The sequence below is a fragment of the Equus asinus genome, chromosome 21 (assembly GCF_041296235.1).
Source record: "Equus asinus isolate D_3611 breed Donkey chromosome 21, EquAss-T2T_v2, whole genome shotgun sequence".
Classification (NCBI taxonomy): Eukaryota; Metazoa; Chordata; class Mammalia; order Perissodactyla; family Equidae; genus Equus; species Equus asinus.
Genome location: NC_091810.1, coordinates 52195258 through 52219025, shown reverse-complemented (window position 1 = coordinate 52219025; position 23768 = coordinate 52195258). Strand labels below are relative to the sequence as shown.

Below are 23768 nucleotides of genomic sequence, written 5' to 3'. Positions count from 1 at the left end.
GACTCCTCACACTCAGAGGAGGAAGCAGGAGGTCAGCTTGTGCATGAAAAATGCATGAGTGCCTGGCACGAGGAAAAACGTCTGACGAATGATGCTTGTTATGATTCTCCCCAGAGCTCCCAACACCTGCTCTGCCCCTGCGCTTGTGTCCCTCTGTTTCCATTTCCTTTCCTGTAAAATGGAGACTCTGCCAACCTTCCTCACAGGATTGCTGCAAAGCACCATTTCAGAAATCATGCATGTGAATGTGCCTTGAAAATGTCACATGTCCTTTCCAGGCTCAGTTTCCTCATCTGTAAGATGAAGACTTTGGAAGAGGTGGCTCCATGTCCCCTTTAGTGGACCATTCTGTGAATCTTCAGGGTCGGGTCTCACCTCTTTGTCAGCCTGTCCACAGAGAGATGGTGCAAGGAGGAGGCAAAGGGTAACTAGATAGACAGGCAAAGGGTAACTGGACCTAGGAACTGGCTGCCTTTGCGCAGGGAGTAGAGCACGAGGAGAGCACCAGCGATGGATGAGCCTGGCAAATCAGACAGTCCTGTGTTCAGACCCTAGGTCTACCTTTTACTGACTTTGCACGTGTTATTAAAGTTCTTGACTGTCTCTTTCCTCTTCTGTAAAGCGAAGTTAATAATGTCCACTTTATAGAGAAGATTAAACGAAGATTATATACGTACATGTGAATGACTGATTTGGGGGAGTGCTCGAAACATTAAAGATGCCTGTCTTAATTTGGGCTCTCCCTTCCAGATGCAAAAGCTGAGACAAGGATGCAGGTGCAAGTAGTGTATTTGCAGGGGATCCCAGGAAACACTGCAGGGGATGGGAAAGTGGGACAGGGAAAGGGAGAAGCTGATGAAGGGCGTGTTATTGAGCCCCTGCCACTGAAGGCAAGCAGAGCTCCATCCTTGTGGGGAACTCAGGGGCCCCCTCAGAGTCGTCCCAACTCCGGGGCCAGAGGGGTGAGGACACCGGGCGCATATCCATCAAGTCTCTACCCACCCGTCACTGGTTGAGAGCTGCTTCTTGTGGTATTCTGGCTTGCTGTCTGCCCTGGCTGTGGATCAAAGCTGCTCCCCAGGCAAAAAGCCCCATGTTTTCAGGAAGCAGCCTCCGGGGTATAGACGTGCGTGTTAAGGGATGTGGCCATGGGGCATTGACAGCCTCTATGGTGCTCAGGAAATTGAGGTGCCTGCCAGTGTTAGCACAGCTGAGCTCCCAGCTGCTTCCCCACCAGGGGACTCTGCCAAATTGACCACCTCTCAGCCCCGCTGCCAGGAGTAGTAAATGGGAGGTCTGCAGGTGCCCGGCTTCTCATAGTACTTTGCCAGCAGGTCAGTTTCCAGAGAATGGAGGCTTATGAGGCCTGCCTCTTCCTTGGTCATGTCTAAGGTGAGAGACGTGGTCAGTACCTCTAATCCCTGACTGGCCTTCCAGCTCTGCTCTAGACTTCTGTGGGGCCCACACGACAGAGAGGACATGCCAGGTAAATATGCTTGTTCACTTAACAAATACTTATTGAGCGCACACCATGTGCCAGGTGCTACATTAGATGTTAGGGGTCTGGCAGTGATCAAGAGAAGCAGACACCATTCTTCAAGAGCTCACTGCTTAGCGAGGCTCACAGACTAAGTAAGTCACTGCAACAAGAAGCAACGTTTGTCACGGCCTGGGAAGTACCCTGGGCTGAGGGAGGATGCATCTGGGTAGGAGGGGATGGGAGAGCCCTCTAGAGCAGAGGTTCTCAAAGTGAGGACCCTGGACCAGCAGCACTGGCACCCCTTGGAAATTGCTAGTGATGAAAATTCTGGGTTCCTGTCCCAGACCTACTGAGTCAGAAATTCTGGGGTGGGGCCCAGCAGTCTGTTTTAACACACCCTCCGTATGATTCCGATGCACACTCAGGTGAGGGAACCATGCATTAGATTTTCGCTGGGCCTTTGGCCCAAAGTCCTATGTGATCTCTGTTCAGGAGAGCTGGGCTGGACCAGATGTGAGCTGGGAAGACTTCTTCCGCTTTAAGCTTGAAACCTAAACAAGAGGCTGCTCAGTGGCCTGTTCTGTGTCACCTTCCCAACACCCACACCCAGGTACCCTAGGGCATGCACACGTGCACACACACGCACACAGCCTTTTTTTTTTAAACATAGGCGGGGAATATGATAGACACTGTTTTCCATTTGCTTTTGTCACTGAACATCATACATGGGAGAGCCTTCTCCACAGCACACAGGCCCGAGCATTTAGGCAGTGGCGTAGCGCCTGACGTGGTGGGCACAGATAGAAGTATCAGTAAGGTGCACGCCTTTTAACCTTGGCTTTGTCCAGGGCTCTGGCTCCTTAATTTGACATGCCCTCCAGTGTCAACCCCATGGCCTGGCCTGCTGGCCCCTCCTTTTTCATCTCTTACAATTCCTTTTTGTGCCTCATCTAAGAAACTGGATCCTGACTCAGCCCTGTTTCTGCTTCTCCTTTTCTGTGTCAACCTCTACATCCCACAAACTCTTGTGTTCTGTGTAATCAGGACAGAGCAGGGCTGGCTCCTTGATTGCGTGGGGCCTGGTTGTCATCGAGGCACACTTCAGGTTCAGCTGCTACACTAGCAGGTTAATTTCCAAGAGAGGGGACACGGTGTCATGATCATGCAGATCTCTCTGTTGCCTAATCCTGGGACACCCTGTCTGGCTACACGGCAGAAGAGGCTGCTTCTGACCCCTGGCCACTTTTCAGGACATGAAAGCCCAATTGGTGAGTGTCCCACAGAAGGACAAGGGGGGCTTTGGGAGACATAGCAATTCCTAGGCAGTTGCCCACCCTGCCCCCTCCATACCACCTCCTTTTAGCCACTCTCACCCTCCTACCCCATTCCTCCCACCTCACTTAATTTCCTTCCCAGCCTCTCTTTCCCCCACCCCTCCCCACTCCGTATTTCTTCTAGCCAGGTGGTCATTTTCCCTCCTTAATCTCTGCCTCTCCTTGCCCACCTGGCCTCTCCCAGGGTCTCACCCCCCAGCATTTGACAAACCAAAGGAAATGGGTCCAATAGTCCTTTGTCCCTCTCTCAGTTCTGCTCAGCTGCCCCATTGTGCTGGGTCATGTCCCAAAGTGAAAGAGGGTATTGGGCACATCCATGTCGGATTCCTTGCATCCTGCCTGGATCATCCAAGAAGCCACCTCCTCCCCGAAGACCTCCCACCCTCCACAGCAGGGAGTCAGTCATCCATGAGAGGCAGACAGTCTCTGAAGGTCTAAGCTTTTTGGGGGTGGTGGAAATTCCTTTGTTCATACCTAATGGTGTAGATTGGACACTTTTGACAATAAATAACAGGGCGATTCACTCAAAATAGCTCAAAAGAATAGAAACATTTTCTCACAAATCTAGATATTAGCTGTGGTCTTGTATTACTCTCTAACACTCTGTTGTAATAATTCTTGATGAGTTTACTACCCACAACATCTCTGTTTGTCTTTGCAACCTAATAACCTCAAAACTTAGGGGCTTAAATGACATTATTCTGTGATTCTGTGGATTAGGTGGGTGGTCCAAGGTGGCTTCATTCCCATGTCTGGCAGTTGGTGCTTGTTGTCCATGAGACTGCCTCAGTTCTCCACGTGGTCTCTCATCTGCCGGTTGGTCAAACTGGCTTCACTGCACGATGTCTCAGACATAAGCAAAAACTGCAAAGCATCTTAAGGCATAGCCTCAGAAGTCACATAATGTTACTTCTGCCACAGTCTATCAGTCAGAGCAAATCTACAGAGCCAAGCCACAATTAGGGAGTCAGGAAACAGTATCTACCTTTTCAGAAGGAGCAATAAAGTCACATTATAAAGGGCTATGTGTACCAGGATGGAAGGACTTTGAAGCCATACTTAGCCTCTACCCAAAAGGCTAAACCACAAGTTTCCTCTTGCTCCTTCACCAAGGGGTTCCTGGAACTCCTCTCCTCTAATGGTCTTGTCTTTCCCATTTCTCAGCCACTCACTCCCATGATCCTAACCTCCGGATCTTACCATCACCAACATCTGTAGCCTTCATATCTCGGCTCCTAGCCTCTAAGCCTCCGACCCCACCTCCACTTTATTGCTCACTCTCACTAGCACCTTGGCTCCAGTGGTCCTTTGACCCCAGTAGGACCACTGATATTTCAATTTTCCACAGATCCTCAGCCTCCTCGTGCCCTGACTTTCCATCATCCTGAAGTCCATGGGCCATCATTACTGTCCCTGCCTTACATACATCCTCAGTTCTTTTACTCTTTTCTGATCTTGCTGTGTCCACCTGGCAAAATTCCAGGCCTGGTGAGATCCAACTCCCCATCTGCACCCATGAGGTTGAATGCAGCTGGAGAAAACCACACGTGGCACTGACTGGGATCACTCTAAATTACTGATAGCCGTATTCAAAGGGTCCTTGATGCCCACCAACTGCATTTTCCTCTCAGACATTACTTCACACCTTCTGCCTTTTCCTTGAACCTCCAAAACTACCTCTGTCATCCTCATTCTTCACTGATGACTTCGTTTCCTATGTCACCAGGAAAATAGGAGCCGTCAGAAGAGAATTTTTATGTGTCCCACCTCCCCTCTTGCCATCCATGCTTTCCCGGGAACCTTCTACTCTGTCTCCCTCTTGTTACTTGGATGGATTCTCCACACTGCCATCTAAGTCCTTCCATCGCCCTTTGCACAGGATCCCATCCTCTCTCACCCACTCAAGGACACTGCTCTAGCCATTTGCTCTAGTGATGATCAGCAGCTTGTCTTGCTCTCCCGGATTCTTCTCATCAGCACAGGCACACAACTTTACTTCTCCTATCTTAAATAAACAAACAAAAAAACAAACGAGCAGACAAAGTCTTCACTGATTCCACTTCCACCTCTGGTTACTGACTTGCTTCTGCAGTCCTCTTTATAATAATATTATTTAAAAGAGTTGCCTTTACTTGTGTCTGGTTCCACTCCACCCACGCTTTCTGGAACCCACTCTCCTCAGGCTCTGGCCTCCACCATGCCACTGCTCTTGTCAAGGTCACCAGTGACTTCCTTGTGGCTAAATCCAATGGGCAATTTTCAGGCCTCATTGGACTTGACTGCTCAGCACATTGACACCATTATCTCTCCCTCTTCCTGACAGTCTTTCTTCCCGTGTGTAGGACATCATACTCTCCTGGTTTTTCTCTTATTTCACTGGCATTCCTTTTCAGTTCCCACTGCTGGTTTCTGCTCAGTGTTCCAATTTCTTAAACTTGGCATGATCCAGGGCAGAGTCTTTGAACACCTTCCCTTTCCTATCCACACCCATCCCTGTGGTGGCACCCTTCTCTCTCATGGCTCCAAACGTCAAGTTCATGCTGAAGATGCCCAAACGTAAATCTCCAGCCTTGCTCCCCTCCCTCAAATCCAGGCTCATATCCAGCACTCTGTTCAATGTCTCCACTTGAGTTTCTAAAAGGCACCTCAAATTGAACTCCTGAAATCTCCTCAAAACTCTTTGCTGGCACTGTCATCCTCATCTAGAGGTAAATGGCAACTCCATCCTTTTCCTTGGTCCTACCAAAGCCTTGGAGTTGTACTTGACCCAACTCTTTCAAACCTGACATGTAGTGTTTTTGCAAAACCTGTTGGGTCTATCTTCAAAACGTTTAAAGAATCCAGTCCCTCCTCATTATATACGCTGTCCCTACTTTGGTCCAAACCACCCAAGGCCACAGTCTCTTTCCAACATAGCAGCCAGAGTGATTCTTTGAGAGTTATTTCAGGTCAGGCTCTTCTCCACCAAGTCCTTATATTGGCCTACAAGGTGGCGCACCACCTGGCCCTCATTCCCTCTCTGAACTCGTCCCCTGTAACTCTCCCCTTTGCATACTCTGCTCCAGCCAAACTGGTCCCTGGGATGTCCTTAAACACACTAGGTGCATTTCCACCTGAGGGCTTTTGCATTTGCTCTTCCCTCTTCCTGGATACTCTTCCCCGAAATGCCTGCAGAGCTTGCTCCCTCATGTCCTTCATTTCTATACATATATGTAACTTTCTCAGTAAGGTGTTCTCTAACCATCTTATTTAAAATCAAATCTCCTCCCCCGCCGCCAGACATCTAAGACTCCCTCCATGACTTACTTATCACCACCTCATGTATATGTATTTACTTAGTGGGTGTTCACTGTTTTCCTCCAATGTAATGCCAGCTTCCTGAGGGTTAGAATGTTCCCTCTTCTGTTCATGGTTCTATCCCCACATATTATGTGCTCAATAAGAATTTTTGAATGGATAAATCACGAGAGGTTCAGAGGTAGGAGGCTACAGAGTTGGTTAACTTAGTGGCTCTTCAGCTTCATCCAGGACCCTGGGTTCTTCCCATCTCTTGGATACACCCAGACCGGTTCTGCTCACGACTATACGATGGCTGCTGTGTCACATCCAGGCATGATGACATCTAACAGAAAAAAGGGCTGCCTCTTCCTTTTGTCAATTTATAGGAACAAGGAAGCTCAGAAGGGTCCTGGGAGGAAACAGCCACTTGAGAGGTGGATTCTCTGCAGTGAAACCTGGAGACGGCCCCTCCACTTGGCCTTCCCGGGCAGAGCGTGAGTGACAGTGACGCGGGGGAAAGCTCTGCAGTTCTTCTGCCACAGGAAGATGCTTAGCAGGAAGCAGACACTGGGGGGCAGGATTTGAGAGCCTACGAATGAAGGAAGAGCACGTTATCTCCTCCCAGCTTCCTCACTCCCCCTCTCCCACCTGCCCAAATACGAGAGTGGGAGGGTGGGGGTTCCTGCTGGTAGAGAGCCCAGAGCACGGCCATTGAGCCTGCAAAAGCTCATGCTAAGGGCTGCTAACCAGACCGTGACAGGTCAGCGAGCCAGGGGCCCACAAGAACTGAGTAGTGGCTCATTGTGGGTTGAGCCTGGTGGGAAGGCAGGGAGGAATGAAGAGGTTGATAATGATCCTTTGTACTTCAAATCCAAGCTGCAGACAGAGACGGGTACAGGTATGCACCTGTTACCTCTGCTTTCTGGTCTGAAAGCTCCAAGTGACATGGTTGGCTCATGCTGGTATTCGTTCCCTTCTACCTTACTCATCACACATCTATTAAGTGTCCTCTCTCTCTGTCAACCATTGGTCAGTAAAAAGATAACTCAAAGATAAGTTAGATAAGTGGCTAAGTTTTCTTAAAAGTGGTTTAAGTTTCTCAAGTAGCTGTTTTCTCAGACCCATCAGAGCTTCCTGAAACTGGTGTTGGCTCAAAGTGAGGACTGTGGGCCAGCAGCATTAGCAACATCTGGGAATTGTTGGAAATAAAGATTCTCAGACCCCATTCCAAGACCTGCCGGAACACAAGCCCTGGGAAGGTGTATTGGACCCAAGAAGCTGTGTTTGAACAAGTCATCCAAGCATTTCTTATTTATCTTATTTATGGCTAGAGTTTGAGAATCCTTGCTAGACTCTTGCTGTTTCACGTGTGATGGTGAGACCTGAGCGCTTATCAGGAATGCTGACTCTCAGGTCCCACCCCGGGTCTACGGAATGAGAATCTGCATTTTTACCAGATTCCCCCAGGGGTTTATTTGCACATTACAGTGTGAGACATCCTGGTCTAGAAGGTCATGGTCTAGTGGGATAAGACTCTGTGTAGAGTTCAAGAGATACACAGAGGAAGGTGGGTGGAGTCAAAAGTGCTTTGCAGAGATGTTTACCCTTAATCAGGGACTAGAGAGGAGCTGAAGTCTGCCGGAGGACCAAGGGCAGGAGACGGGTGAACGATGCTGCGGAACAAACAGCTTGACACACTCCAGTGCCTTTCAGAGTGTAGATGTGCAGTAAACATTGGTTGATTGGTTACTGGGTTTAGGGAGCACATTCGCTGGGCTGCCCAGGTAGATGGAGACCTCTAAGACCCACGCTGAGGCTTAGTGGGGACGTCGTGGGTGCTGGAGTCAGACCCCCGACTTCATATCTGGTTCCCACGCTGAGTTGGTGAGGCTGTGGAGAAAAAGCCATGCCTGCCCATTGCTGGTGGGAGTGGAAGTCGGGTCCCCCTCCACGGAGGGCTGTTTGACCATGTCTATCAGAATTCAAAACGTGTGCATCTTTTGTTCTAATTCTGCTTCTAGGAATTTATCTTACAAATACATGCAGCAAAAGAGAGAGGTTACAAGGCTGTTCCCTGTGGTGTGGGGTCTGGTTCAGGCCCACGGGATACTATGCAGACTTCTGTATTGGTACGAAATGCTCCCAGGCTGGAGTGAACCAGCAAAGGCAGCGTGCATGTGCAGGATGCTGAGGCAGGTGACCTGGGGAGGCTCCAGTTGGAGGGCTCCATGTCTCTGGATGGAGGCATGATGCTCTGCCAATACTTGTGGTCTCCAGTGAGAGAACTGGATGGCTGGAGGAGAGACAAAGACTTATTTTTCACTGGATGCTATTTTTTACCATTTGACTTTTGTACCAAGAGCAACTGTAATCCATCTAGCAGCTTAAGGACCCCTGGGGGTCCCCAAAACCCATCCAAGGGGTCCCTAATGTCTTTCTTTTTCCAACTATTATCTGTGTGAGGCTTGTTTTCCTTCATAGACTTCAACCAAAGCAATATATCACAACGGGCTGGATGCAGAAGCAGCTCTGGGGATCCAGCTGCCTCCTATTTAGCCAGGCAATAGAGGTTTGCCAAAATGGAAAAACAACGCCACTCTTCCCACTAAAACTTTTTCATTTTGGAACACATAATTATTTTCATGGAAGTATTACTTATGTTAACATGTTACAGTTTTATTATTGTTATTTTAAGTAAATTACTGAATTTTTTGAAGTTCTCAGTTTTAATTTCTACTGCAGTAAATCTTAATAATCCGCATAAACAAAAATTCTTTGGTGTCTTCAATTATACTTTAGAGTATAAAAATTCCTGAGACTGAAAAGCTTGAGAACCACTGTTCTAGGGCAGACCAGTATATTTAATTTATTTTAAACTCCTGGTTCCACCAATTAGTAGCCACTGACCCAGGGGAAGTTAACTATTTTTCTGAGCCTCACTTTTCTCTTCCCTGAGCAGTAATAAAAGGAGGCACACAGAGCATTTAGCACATAGTGTGAACTCATTGAACGTCGTTGCTATGGTTACGGAAATCCTGCAGGACACTCAGGCTTCCAGCTCTACCTTTGGTGACATTAAGTTGGCAGCTCGAGCTCAGCCACGGGGATCTTTATACTACGGAAACTGGGAACAAGCAAATGCTACACTTCAGTGCCTTTTTTGTTTTTTCCTCCCGGAGAGTGGATTGTTAAGCATTTACTCACACATCCCCCCAGGGTACCTACTGACCACGAAAATGTACAGGGACAATATCTGCATTGCTTTAATCTTAAATCCTTGAGGGCAAAGGGATCTGATAACATAAATTTTGCACCTGAGTTTCCACAAACCTTTGGTTCGGGCACAGAGTAGCTTTGACTTAGCCTGCCCTTTGCACAGCAGCTGGGGCCCAGTTCCCTGACAGCAGGGGAATCCCCTTGCGTTGGCCGTGTGCCCACACACAAGACTGCCACGAGCCGTGGGCCCTGCCCCGCTGCCATCTTGGGTGGGCTCTGGCTCCTGTCACACAAACAGAACTTCAACCTGCGGGTGTGTGCCCTCGCTTGAGGCATCTTGCACCCACTTCATACTTCCCTTTTCTGGACTTTCTAGTCTCGTTACTGTCTTCCTTTTCCCTCTGTGGTTTTTTTGCTGGCAGAGTGAGGAAGGCGGGGTTGCTGTTTTGTTCTGTTTTCTGGCCTTCATCTGGGCTGCTTACTCTCCCCGAAGCCCCCACTGGCAGTTTGCCTGTCACCGAAACACACGTTCAAAGTTTTCATCTGATAATCCTGTATTCTGCCACCCTTGCAGACCAGACTTCCCCGGGTCACTGAAGACAGCGCAGGGGCGGGTCCGTGAAGGAGTGCGTCTTCTGGGGCCCCTGACCAGCCTCTTCCATCCTGTGCCTAGCTCTGCCGGGATTTCCTCCTCCAGGGCACCCCCGGTGAGCACCCCCTTTCTGCTCCAGTGCCTCCGCCTCCCTCTTCACTGCTGTCCAGACAGTGCTCCTTTCACATCTGTAATTCCCATTTTGAGCAACCGTTCCTCTTTCTGATACTTCCAGTCATGCCTGTTTCACGATGTCTCTGTAAAGGGGACCTGGAGCCCCTACAAAGGCCTTTACAAAGACGGTCACTGGGGGACCTCCACAGGGTGGGTAAACTTGGCCTCCTTACTCTGGGCTTTAGTTTTCAGTGGCCTTGGTGAAAGAGAGCACTGGAGAGGGCCTGCTCTTGGGAGAAGGAACAAAGAGCTCTGGTTCTTCTTCCAGAAGCTCAAGGAGGGAGTTCTATCAGTATGGCCCACTGGGGGTCTGACCGCTAAACAAATTACCACACAGGGAACTAAGACAGGGTCAGTGGACTGCCCCTCTCAGAGTTGTGCGTGGAGTAGAGAGGACAACAGCTCAAGGTGCGAACGGCCATGACTGCCAGCACCTGCCATGACCCAGTCCTCCCCAGGGCATTCTCGGGCCTTGGCAAAAGCTTCCTCCAGAGAATGATGTTCAGGATTCCTCCTGAGGTCTGGACTGTAGCCCAGAAAGTCAGAGAGGCATGGCCTCCCGGGCTGTCCCTCTCTCTGGGAGAATGGGGGTTGGCAGTCTCCAACTCAAAGGGCTGACGTCTGAATTCCTGTTTCAGAACAGTGAGACAAGAAGAAGCAGGACTGGTGCCACACCCCCACCACCAATCCACGCCAACACGGCAGCCACGGCTCCACTGCCCACGTCCCAGAGAGTGGCACGCCCGGGGCATTCTGGATAGACAAGGCAGATGTGGGGAGATAGAGGTTTCATAGGGGTAGATGAACTTCCAGGTAAGCTGAGCAGGTGAGAGATCTGGCATATAATTTGGGGACGTTACAGGGAGAGACACTGACTGCCAGCCTGGCTGCATTACTTTCTCTTACCTAATTTGCCTCCCTCTTGCTGCTGCCTTGTCTTCTGAAGCCACCAATCAGGCAGCCTTAGGCTTCCTCTTGAAGGGCAGCCCAGGCTGGCAGAGAACTCAGGGGAAAAGCCTCCAGGGCCCCTCTCTCTCTCTGGGTGCCACCTCATAGATCTGGTACCCCAGGGCCTGGGCTTTAGCCTCTGCCATCATGAGTGTCCAGGCACACTGTGGCCTCCCTTTGTCCGAGCAACAGGCAATGGCACTGTCTCCTGGCAAGCAACAAGCACCCTAGCATGGGTGTGAATCACGGCTCCATCAGACGCCAGCCACATGACCTTGGGCGATTTTCTTTACCATTTGTCTGAGCCTCAGTTTCCCCACCTATAAAATAGGGATAATAATATTTCCTTCTCAGGATTGTTGCAAGAATTGAATATGGTTTCATATGTGCCTGGCACTTAGGCCTTCAGCTGATGGGGGCTATGTAGCCATCTATTTCTTCATCCCAAACCTCAGTGAAACTGCCAAATACACATTGAGTGCCTCCTATGTGAAGGAAAGCTGTCCAAGATGCCCCTGCCCACCCCGTGCTGAAAAGAGGAAGGAGAGAATATCTCAAGGAAGTGCTCTAAAAACTTCCCGTCTGGCTCCAGCCCAAATTAGCACTTATGGTCTTGCATGCCTGGTTTTAAAACTCTTTGATTTTGAACTTGTTTATATACCAACATGCACTATTTTATTATATCATGTAACTTGTATTACATCTTTTCTCTCCAACTAGATTGTAAGTTTCTCGACAGCTGGACCTAGGGGCATTCCTTCTTTGCAAATTTTCCACAGCGCCCAACACTGAGCCGCTTGCAGAAGAGGTGGTTGATATAAAAGACTTGCTGGTTAAGGTTGATGCTACTGTGTGTGAACACAAGTGAGAGTAGAGTCTGACATCTTTTATTCAGAGTGACAGACATTATCATGCAGCTACTTGATATATTCATTTTCCCTCTTCATCCTGCCTCAGTTTGGTTAGAAGTGAAGGGATAAATGAGAGAGGCATTTTGTATCCTGTGGCGGGCCCAGAATTTGGCCAGGGGCAGTGTGGCGCAAGTTGGAAACATGGATGGCGGTATTGGAGAATGGCTGGAGACTGGAGCACGATTCAAAAATGTAAGCCCAAGGTGTTTGCAAACAGAATCACCATCAGATGTGACTGGAGGATGCCAGGAGCGGGGTAGATGTGAGCAGGAGTGCCCATAGCCAGAAACAGGTCAGAGATAACTCTTAGATAAAGGACTTACATACAGAACAGATTTAAAAAACTCCTAGAAGTCAAAATGAAAATAACAAACAATCCATTTTTTTATATAGGCAAAAGACTTGATTAGGCACTTCATAGAAGAAGATATCCAAATAACCAAAACATAGGTGAAAAGGTGCTCGACATCATTAATCATTTGAGAAACACAAATAAAAACCACAATGAGATAGCAGCACATTCCCACCAGAATGACTAAAGTGGAAAAGGAAGGAAGGAAGAAAAGAAGGAAACCCTAGTAACAGGCAACACCAAGTGCTGGTGAGCACGGGGAGCAACTAGAGCTTGCACACGCTGCTGGGGGAAGCACGAGTGGGCACGGCCACTTGGAAAACCGTGTGGCAGTACGCGAAGCTAAATGTATGCCTCCTCTACGGCCCAGAAATTCTACTTCAAGCTATAGACCCAAGGGAAAGAAGAGCATATGAACCCAAAAGATGTGTACAGGAATGTTACTAGTAACTTTATTCATAATATCCCAAACTGCACATTTTAAATTCCTATCAACAGTAAAATGGGTAAATTGTGGTATATTCATATGATGAAATACTATACAGCTATATAAAAGAACAATCTCCTACTATTGCTACATACTGTATGACTCCATTTATACTGAATTCAAGAAGAGTCAAAACTACTCTACAGTGACAGAAATAAAATAGCAGTCACCTCTGTGGGTACTGACTGCGAAGAAGCACTAGGCGACATTTTGGGCTTCTGGCAACGTCCTGACTGGTGGTTACATGCAAAAACTCAACATTACTGTACTTTAGGCATTTTACCATAGGCACGTTACATTTTAATAAAAAACTTTAAAGTATTTTTTCAATTTTGAGATAAATTGCCCAAGAATGTGATTGCTGGCTTGTATTGTAAGCATGTGTTTTGGTTTTATAAGAAACTGCCATACCCTTTTTCCAGAGTGGCTGTATTATTTTATATTCCAACAGCAGCGTATGAGTGATCCAATTTCTTCCCATCCTTGCCAGCATTTGATTTTGTCACTACACATCTTCCTCTCCTTATGATGGGGTTACATCCCGATAAACCCGTCAGAAGTTGAAAATATCGTAAGCCAAAAAATGCCTTTAATACACCTAACCTACCAAACATCATAGCTCACCCTAACCTACCTTACACATGCTCCTGACACTTACATTAGCCTACAGTTGGGCTAAATCATCTAACACAAAGTCTATTTTATAATAAAGTGTTGAATATCTCATGCAGTTTACTCAGTACTGTACTGAAAGTGAAAAAGAGAATGACTGTGTGGGTACAGAATGGTTGTAAGCGTACTGGTTGTTTATCATGATCGCATGGCTGACTGGGAGCTGTGGCGGCTGCCACTGCCCAGCCTCACAAGGGAGTATGGTACTCTCTCTAGCTAGCCCAGGACAAGATCAAAATTCAAACTTCTCAGTACGGTTTCTACTGAATGCCTATAGCTCTCGCACCATCGTAAAGCTGAAAGATTGTAAGTTGAACCACCATAAGTCTGGGACCATCTGTATTTTTTATTTCGATCTTTCCAATGGATGTGTGGTGAGATCTCATTGTACTTTTAATGTGCATTTTCCTAATGGCTAATAATATTGAACATCCCTGCATGTGCTTAGTTGCCATCTGTACGTCCTCTTCAGTGACATGTCTGTTCATGTCTTGGCCTATTTTCTAATTGGATTGTTTGCTTTGGAGTTTTGAGAGCACTTTATATTTTAGATACAAATATTTTGTTGGATATTATGTTTGCAAATATTTTCTCTGAGTCTGCAGCTTGTATTTTCATCTGTTTAACAGAGTGTTTCACAGAGAAAAGTTTTTAATTGTGATGAAGCCTAATTTATCGATTTTTCTTTTTATGGATGATGCTTTGGCATCAAGTCTAAGAAGCCTTTGCCTAGCCCTGGATCTCAAAGATTTCTCCTTTGTTATCCTCTAAAGTTTTATAGTTTTACATTTAACAATTAAATCTGTGATAATTTTTTTTTTTGAGGAAGATTAGCCCTGAGCTAACATGCACCACCAATCCTCCTCTTTTTTTGCTGAGGAAGAGTGTCCCTGAATTAACATCTATGTCCATCTTCCTCTACTTTATATGTGGAATGCCTGCCACAGCATGGCTGACAAGCAGTGCATAGGTCTGCACCCGGGATCCGAACCAGTGAACCCCAGGCCGCCGAAGTGGAACGTGTAAACTTAACCGCTGCGCCACCGGGCCAGCTCCTAAATCTGTGATAAATTTTGAGTTAATTTTTGTATAAGATGTGAGGTTTAGGTTGAGGTTTATTACTTTTTTTTCCTGCCTCTGGATGTCTAACTGCCCAGCATCATTTGTTGGACAGGCTATTATTCTTCTTGTTGAATAGCATTGTACCGTTGTAGAAAAGCAGTTGGACATATTCGTGAGTCCAGTTCTGCATTCTCTATTTTGCTCCATTGGTCTATCTGTCTATCCCTCTGCCAAAACCTCACTGTTTGGATTACTGTAAGTACGTAGTGAGTCCTGAAATCAGATAAAGTAATCCCTCCTACTTTATTCCTCTTTTTCAAAATTGTTCTAGCTATTTTGAGTCCTGTGACTTCCCATGTAAATTTAAGAATAATAAACTTGTCTTTGTCTACAAAAAATCTTGCTGGGGGAGCCGGTCTCATGTCCTAATGGTTAAGTTCAGTGCACTCCACTTCAGCAGCCTGGATTCATGGGTTTGGTTCCTGGGCATGAACCTACACTACTTGTCAGCAGTCATGCTGTGGCAGTGACCCACATACCAAAATAGAGGAGCTCAGGGTGAAGCTTCCTCAGGTAAAAAGAGGAAGATTGGCAACAAACGTTAGCTCAGGGCAAATCTTCCTCAGGAGGGAAAAAAAACCTTAATGAAATTTTGATGCAAATTGCTTTAAACCTACACATCAGTTTGGGGAAAAACTGACATCTTTACTATGTTGAGTCTTCCAATCCATGAACATAGTATGTCTCTCTACATTTATTTAGGTCTTCATTGATTTAGTCATCAGCATTTTGCAGTTTTCAGCATACACGTCCTATACCTGTTTTGTTAGATTTATACCTAAGTATAATCTAATAGCTTTTTCATGCAATTGTAAATGATATTGTGTCTTTAATTTTGGTTTCTAATTGTTCATTAATATATAAAAATATGATTGATTTTTGTTTGTTGGGTTTTTTTCCTGCAACATGGTTGAACTCACTTATTGGTTCTAAGAGTTTTTGGTAGATTCCATGGGATTTTCCATGTAGACAACCACATCATCCTGATATAGGGACAGTTTTATTTCCTCCTTTTCAATCTGTATGTCTTTTCTTTCTTTTTCTTCCTTATTGCACTAGCTAGGACTTATGGTTGGACAGGAGTGGTGGAAATGAACATCCTTGCCTTGTTCCTGATCTTAAAGGAAAGCATTCAGCCTTTCCCCAGTGAGTGTGATGTTGTCTCTGGGCTCTTTGCAGATGCTGTTTATCAAGTTGAGGAAGTTTTTCTCTATTTATATAATTCACTGAGAGTTTTTATCATGAAGGGGTGGAATATTTTGTCTAATGTTTTCTCTGTGTTAATATTCAATGAATTGGTCCATTTCATCTAAATTGTTTCATTTATGAGCATAAAATTATTCATAGTTTTCTCTTATTATCTCTTTTAATGACTGAAGAATCTGTAGTGACATCCCTGTTTTATTCCTGACATTAATGATTTGTGTCTCCTCTCTCTCTGGCCTTCTCTCTCTCTCTCTCTCTCTCTCTCTTCAGTCTTGCTAGAGTTTTATCACTTTTAATTATTTCTGAAGAATCAGCTTTTTGTTTCATCGATTTTGTCTATTGTTTTTGTTGTCAATGTTATTGATTTGAGCTCTTATCTTTGCCTTTTCCTTCTTTGCTTATGTTGGGTTTCTTTTGCCCTTTTTCTAGTTTCTTGAGGAAGAAACTTAGATTATTGACATGAGATTGCTTTTTTTTTCTAATGTAAGTGTTTAGTGGCTGCATATTTTCCTCTCAGAACTGCTTTTGCTGCATCTTACATATCTTGATATGTTATATTTTTTGTTTTCATTTAGTTCTATGTATTTTTTGTCTCCTTCGAGACTTCCTCTTTGACTCATGTATTATCTAAAAGTATGCTTTTAAATTTTCAAGTGTTTAGAAACTTTCCTGTTATTTTTCTGTTATTAATTTTTAATTGGTTCTATTTTGGTCTGAGAATATATTCTGTATAATTTCAATTTTTAAAAAATTTTCAAGGCCCTGGCTATGGTTTATCTTGATGAATGTTGCATGGGTTCTTGAAACATTTACTAGTTGTGAAGGCATCAAAATTCTATGTTAATTCCCTTCCTGCCCAAAATACCTAGAGATTTTTTCATGGCCCAACCTTGACCAACATGGGAAGCTTACAACCCACCCTGCACAGCAACACTTCCTAAATCCCTTCTGGACTTTCTGTCTTCTTTTCCCAAACTCTTTCTCACCTGCTGTCCCATTGCTAGATGTTTTCCTTTCTCTTTTCCGGCCCCACACAGCCTTTCCAATCTTCCTAGTGCCAGCCTCATCTTTCTTCCAAGATTTCATGTCACACCCACACCTTGTTCCATTTCTACCCAGAGAAATTCTTTTTCTCTCTGGAATTTAAAAATTTGGCTCTCCCCCTCACCATCATCTCATTAAGAATTTTCTTTGTGCTCCACTCTCCTTAAAATGCAGAGGGGATGGTAAATAGCGAATAACATTCTCCATCTCCTAGGGCTGAGCTTGACCTCACCCTTTTATCTGTGGTGCAGCTGTCTTCTTGGCCATCTGGTCTGAGGTCTAGGTTGTGGGAAGCATATTCTCTAGTCCTTCTAGAATCTTTGAATAAAAACAGAATCTTGATATTCCTGATGCCATGGGTTATTTTGAAATCTGCTGTTGATATTTCATTGCTCCTCTCATGGAAGGGAAAAAATGCTGTGATTGATTTGTTCTCTCAGATGCTAACAACAGAGGCTTAGGAGTCAAGAAAGCCCCAGACACAAATCTATTCTCTGCCGCTTGATAGCCTTGAAATCATGGTGGGTCATGTAGTCTTACATTGCTTTAATCGTCATCGGTAAATTGGACACTTAGAGAATTGTGAGGATAAACGTAATGAAACATCCAAAAGCACTCGGCATGGAACTGCTCAAAAGATGTTAGCTTTTCTTACCATGTGTTACCTTGTTGTTATGGTGTTGCTGCTATCGATGATAGTGATGTTATGTGTCAGTATCTCTTTTCTCTTCCTCTTTCTGGCTTTTCTGTGTCTGGTCAGAAAGCTACATGCATATACCTGGGAGCATTAGCAATTCCTGGGCACACAGATAGACTGCATTTCTAGACTCTCTTGCATTTATGTGTGGTCACATCACTGAATTCTAGCCAATGGAATGTGGACAGAAATGACATGAGCAATTTCCAGGCCTGTTCATAAAGTCCTTATATGAGCATTCCTTCATACTCTTCCTCATTCCTCTTGAGTGACACAGCTGCATACACTTTCATCTTGTTTGCCAACTTCAGCGATATCAGCCTCACAATATGTAAGATGCCTAGGTCCCTGAATTAATGCATAGAGGCAGACCGCTACCAATTAGTAATCCTGATAAGCTGTACCTGATCAAGAAATACACTCTTGGGGCTGGCCTGGTGGTGTAGTGGTTGGGTTTGGACACTCTACTTCAGTGGCCCAGGGTTTGTGGGTTCAGATTCTGAGCATGGACCCACACACTGCTCATCAAGCCATGCTGTGGTGGCATCCCACATGCAACATAGAGGAAGATTGGCACAGATGTTAGTTCAGTGACAATCTTCCTCAAGCAAAAAGAGGAAGATTGACAACAGAAGTTAGCGCAGGACCAATCTTCCTCATCAAAAAAAAAAAAAAAGAAGTAAAAAGAAAAACTCTCTTACATGTTTAAGCCCATTATCCATTTTGGAGTTTGTTAGTAGCTAGCATTTTCTTAACTAACACATAAATTGGGACCTTGAAGTGGTGCCATAGAAAAACCTGAAATATATAGCATCAGTTTAATGTTCAAGCAGTGGGCTTCAAAGAAACTGATGTTAAGAACTGGAAAGCTGTGATTGCCTGGAATTGGGGGCAGGGAGGGATGGACTGCAAAGGGACACAAGGAATCTCTTGGAGGTGATGGAAGTGTTTCATATCTTAACTATGGGAATTGTTTCCCAGGTGTATACCACTGCTGAAATGTACCAGATTATAGACATAAGTTGATACAATTTATTGTCCAAAAATTATATCTTAATAAGTTGTTGGAAAACCCCCGCAACTGCCATCCATGGTAAACTCCCTATCTTCGATCAGGTTCCCAGACCTTGAGGCAAGAATTCATGTGTGAGTGATTTAGTAGATGAGTGACCTCAGAAAAAGCCAGCGAGGGAGTGAGGAAGCAGGACAGGGAGGGAGGAAGCCAGCAGGAGCGTCCCCGAGGGCAGCCTCTGCCTGATCTCAAAGCGGGGCTCTGGAGCAAAAGCCTCAGAGTTTGTCCTGCCTCAGCTCAAGGAGGAAGGAGGGGTTCCTTCTGGCTGTCTGCACATGAGGGTAAAATGGCTCCCGTAGCCTGAGGACAGCCCTTTACTGTCACAGGTGTAGGGGGCCAAGCAAAGGGATGTGGAAACTGGGGACGGAGTGCACAGAAATGGTTGGAGGGACTCAAGAGGATCTAGCCGTGCGCCACCCATGTCCGTTACACCCTCCTAGAAGAACTCATTCCTTCTTACAGGGAAACATAATGTGTGCATTTTCTTCTGGTTTTTTAAAAAGAAATGTAGAATTAAAGCAAAGGTGTTCTGACATAAAAATAAGCTGCTGAACCTTGGGCATGGGCCACTGGAGTAGGAGGGCAGTCCAGCACCAACTGAAACACTCCTCCTACCCAATGCCTCATGCCACCCGGCCATCTGCAACCCCTCCAGCCACATCCATAGACCTCAAGGGAGACTGCAGACCCAGTTAGGGCAGGAACTAGAATCAGATAGAAGCCATTCCAGGATGAGCTCGACCATTTTCTGGTTGGGTGATCTTGGGCTGTTGCTTAACGGACTCTCCTCAGTTCCTCTTCTGAAAGATGACAAAAAAAAAAAAAAAAAGCATTTACCTCACAAGGTCACCAAGATGTGCATGCTCACAGCTACCACACAGGTGGCTTGCTCCATCCTTGGTTTAATTCTGGATTTGAGTTGCAGGCCAATGCAAAGCTAGACTCTGCTTTTCTATTTTCTTCAACTCTTGAGAGGTCCACTGTCTCCCCAAATAACATCGCTTCCACATGCTCACTCCAGTCTTTCTTGTAGATTAGCCTATGAGGGGGAAAGTCCTTCTTGTAAAGGCTTGCTTCTGTGGAGTTTTGAGCTTCACAGAAGGGCAGTGTGCTGTCAATGGAGGGAACTCAGAAATGCACTTGACCACCCATGTGCCAGAGGCAGGCTCTGCTGGCTACATAAGCCTTCCATGAACTTCACTGGGAAAATGTTAATGAAAGGAGGCACATGGCTCGAGCCCAGCCGTTCTACCCCAGGTCGGCCCAAGACCCTGCACCCAGGAGCAGGTGACAGAAGATGGGTGTAACTAAAGCGAGTCGTGTACTTCTCCCTAATGCTCTGGCAATCACTTCCTTTCACATGCTCAAGGCCGTGGTTGACCTGTGCTGTCCTGCAAGAAATTCGTGACCCTTTCATAGCTTCTGAAGGTTGTTTGTTTTTCCTTCAGAGGCTCCTATACTCCTAAACTGTCTTCTCTTTGGTTTATTGTTGTTTTGGTTGTTTCACCGCCGAAATGTTTCTGATTTAGTTAACGTGACATTGAGAATCTGGAAGATGGGAGGGTATTAGTATTTGGGGTCAAGTTTTCCCATGTACCTTAGGATACCTGTGAGCTAAGTGCCTTGAGTAGCCTGAAGAAAGCATCAAAAACCTCTTGCCCATCCTGTGAAGAGCCAGGCAGAACAAGCCACTCTGGACCTCGGGGAAACCACCCTGGGTTCTGTCTTTATCTTTGGTCACAAGGCCATCCTCAGCTTCAGCTGACGGACAGTAGGCTCTTGTCCTTCAGACAGTGGTATAGTGCAGGGAAAAAGAGTACTCAGTGGACAGTCTGCACTTGGGGGTAGAGCCCAGCTCCGCCCTCCTTGGGCTTTTTGCCAAGTCCCTTGCTCGGTTTCGGTTTCCTCATCTACAACATGGTGTACGAGAGCATCCCTGCCCACCTTGTGGGGCTGCGATTGAGACCCCTGTCAAAATGACAGACAGCAGTTTGCAACTGTACCATGCTGTGTCAGTGTGCTGACCGGTCATCAGACCAGCATCACCCAGGGTTCTTCTAAGGAATCCTTGTCTTGACAGATGTTAATAGGTATTATTTGAAAAAAGAAAAAATTTTCTACATTAAAAACAGCTTTGGAATGTTAGGTTAACCAAGTTAAAACTGGTTCTGCACTGCGGGATTTCTCAGAGAATTTAATGTACTGTGAATCTCCGTGAGTACTTTCCAAACAGTGTGTGACAGAATCACCTTTATGTAGAAACCTGTGGGGCTCCACACAACACCCTCTATTAGAAAGACTAGATTAGATAACACAACCATCTTTGAGTGGAGGACGTTTCAGATTTCGTGCCAACAATAATGTTAATGTTTGGGTTATAAGAGACATCAAATACAGTAGGACGAATTAGTTAGTTTAACCAAGAGATAGTTAGAAGCTACAACCGGAAAGACCTAAGGCTCCTGATACCAAAAAAAGCCCAGGAGGAATCCTTGATGTGTGTGAAGTATCTGACCAAGATCTCTCAGAGTCACTACGTGCCCTTCCAGAGTCCGCACAGGCTCCTGAGTCATACTTCTACCAAGAATTGTATATGATTGTATTTATCCTCACATAACTTAACCCTCATCTTAACTTTATCTAAAGCTTAATCTCTCAATGGATGAGAAAGTGTTGCCCTGACCAGAGCACCCAACTGAAGCATTCCCATGATCCCTGGCTTTCATGTGGAGTACACAGTAGAGTCACTCTCATGAAGATCTGAGTCACTGCTGGATTCAACACTCTCCCATTAATTCATCCCATACTTCCATTTTCCTCCCCAGAACCATCACCCTTTTAGATCACTTCATTTTAGCTTTCCTCCACAGCCATTTCTAGTGCTTAGCTTGTTTCACGAGGTAATGAAGTTCCTTGGTTGTTTAAAACATTTCAGGAGAATTCCAAGTCCACAATGAGTGGTAAGGACTAAGAGGCAGTTGACGAGGTCCATTTCCTAGATAGAGGGCTCACTCCCATACACAGCCCTCAGCCCTGCTACTCACCGTCCTTGTCACAAGGGAAACCCACTGTGTGTACACCAGGCTTCCACCTCCCCTTTGCCAGAGGTGGAGTGACTTTTGAATTAGTAAATTTGGAAAGAATAGCTGGGAAGACTTGGCTCAGCCCCGCCCTTTTTCCTCTTGAAAGAGAGCTGCCTGTGGGTCTTGGTGTTGCCTTTGCATCAGTAGATAAGTTGTCCAGTTCTATGGTTTAGTTAACAGGCTCTTTTTTGGCCTCTCAATTTCTTAACTTGCTCAGAACTAGGCAGTAAAGTGGGTAGAGGGTAGCACTTATTTCTCCCCAGATGATAGTGAGCACCAGAAAACTAAGTAGGCCATAGATGCTGCAGGAGTTAGAGGAGGAGGTGAGCACCAAGGGCCTGCTACATTAAGACATAGCTAATCATGGTTTGTGCTGGTTGAGTACTTCCTACAAGCCAGCATTGTGCGAAGCACTTCTCCTGTGGTACCCTACCTAATCCTCACATCAGGGTGGGTGCTATAATCTCCATTTACAGATGAGGAAGCCAAAGCACATTGCTAACTGACAGGGATTGGAGTCCAGTCTTTCTAAGGAGAAAGGGATATCCTCATAGGGAAGGCTGGACCTTGACTGAAGATAAGACTCAGACCAGCAGATAAAAGAGAAAACTGAAGGAGGTAAATGAGCAAACATGAGATGGTGGAGCTACCCAAGGCATGTCTGGGAACCAGTGAGTACCCCAGGTGACCTGAGTGGCTGAAAGATTTTGTGGGGATATATGGCCCAAGAAATGCAACTGGAAATCCTGGAGTTGGGTGAGGCCTCTGGAATTCTCTAATCCAACCTCTCACCTGTGAAGTAAGTTTTCCTTATTCTTAAATAAAAATTGTATTACAAAAATGGCAGTGGTCCATTATTCCTTCATTTGTTCAATATGTATGTACCATATGCCAATAGTGTGCAGGCACGGGGAGGCGGCGGCAAGCAGGGAAGGCCTGGTCCTCAGCCCCGGGGAGCTGTCCTCACAGGGGTGGATACGCAGCATGTAGAAGGCCACATGGGCTGTGCTTCACCAGCTCTAGCAGTGGGCTCTCAGGATGGCCCCCCTCCCTCTCAGGGAGACCCTGCAGAGACTGCTCTTGTTCACTGGGGTAGAGGTCCGCCTCGCTGTAACCTCTTTACCCTGGGTTGCCTCAAGGAACCCCTGGGAAAGGCCAACTCAACAATAATGTAAAACAGCCAAGGACTTGTTGTCTTCTCTTTTTCAGACCAGAGGCTTCCAGTTCCTCTAACTCTTCTGACAGGCGTTCTGCCGATTCAACTGAGACTGAATGCTGGCTGTCAAGCTCCCTCAAACTGGAGCCCCCATGATGCCCATGAGCCCTCCCAGCAGTCTTTATCCTTTCTTCCTATCTTTTCTTTATCATTTGAAGCATATAGTACAGTCCTGCATCGATCGCAGATGTCTGATAAATACTTGTTGAATTTCATTGACTTGTCCACTTAGCCAGTTTATCAAAGATCACACCATACATAGTCAGAGCTCTTCCCACACATTGAGTGAGCACCTGATCTGTGCCCAGCACCATGCTAGGTCTCCTGGACACATCAATCCATAGAGCAGGAACATGGCTCTGCTCTGTGAAGCTTATGTCACAATGATACTCTACCCACAACTTATGTTTTCTTAGCCCTGTATATTCAACAGAGCCTTTTTACATATTTGTTATCGTAGTTGGTTCCATGGCAACCGTATGATGTAGTTATTAGTATTTCCGGTTTACAGATGAGAAAGCTGAGGTCCAGCAAGATTAAATGATCACCCCAAGGTCACACAGCAGTGGGTGCCACAACTGAAATTCAACTCAAGTCTTCTTGGGTTGTCCAAACCTATGCTACAATTTGCCTCATCAAAGTCTATGAAGAGCTCTATAGAATAATTAGGTTATCCCCTAGTTCTCATTCTTCCTTCACGGGGAAATTTCAGTTTCATTTTTCATTTTGCTTCCCCATGGGTCAAAGCAATGCTTCTTCAAGAATTATCCCCTCCTTCCAAAAAAATAAACCCTGCCAGGAGAATGCAGAACCCCTGAAATAGCTGCTGAACATCAGCAGTGTTCTCAAGGATTTCTCAACTGAGTGTTTAGTGTGTTCTCTC

At 45.9% G+C, this 23768-nt stretch overlaps 1 long non-coding RNA gene across 1 annotated transcript; it reads left to right on the top strand.

Annotated features, from left to right (window-relative positions):
• Positions 1 to 9801: 9801 nt before the first annotated feature.
• On the top strand, positions 9802 to 13498 carry LOC139041354 (uncharacterized). The gene is made up of 3 exons (XR_011496350.1): positions 9802 to 10016; positions 10714 to 10888; positions 11744 to 13498. It is a non-coding gene; the product is annotated as an uncharacterized lncRNA (long non-coding RNA).
• Positions 13499 to 23768: the final 10270 nt, after the last annotated feature.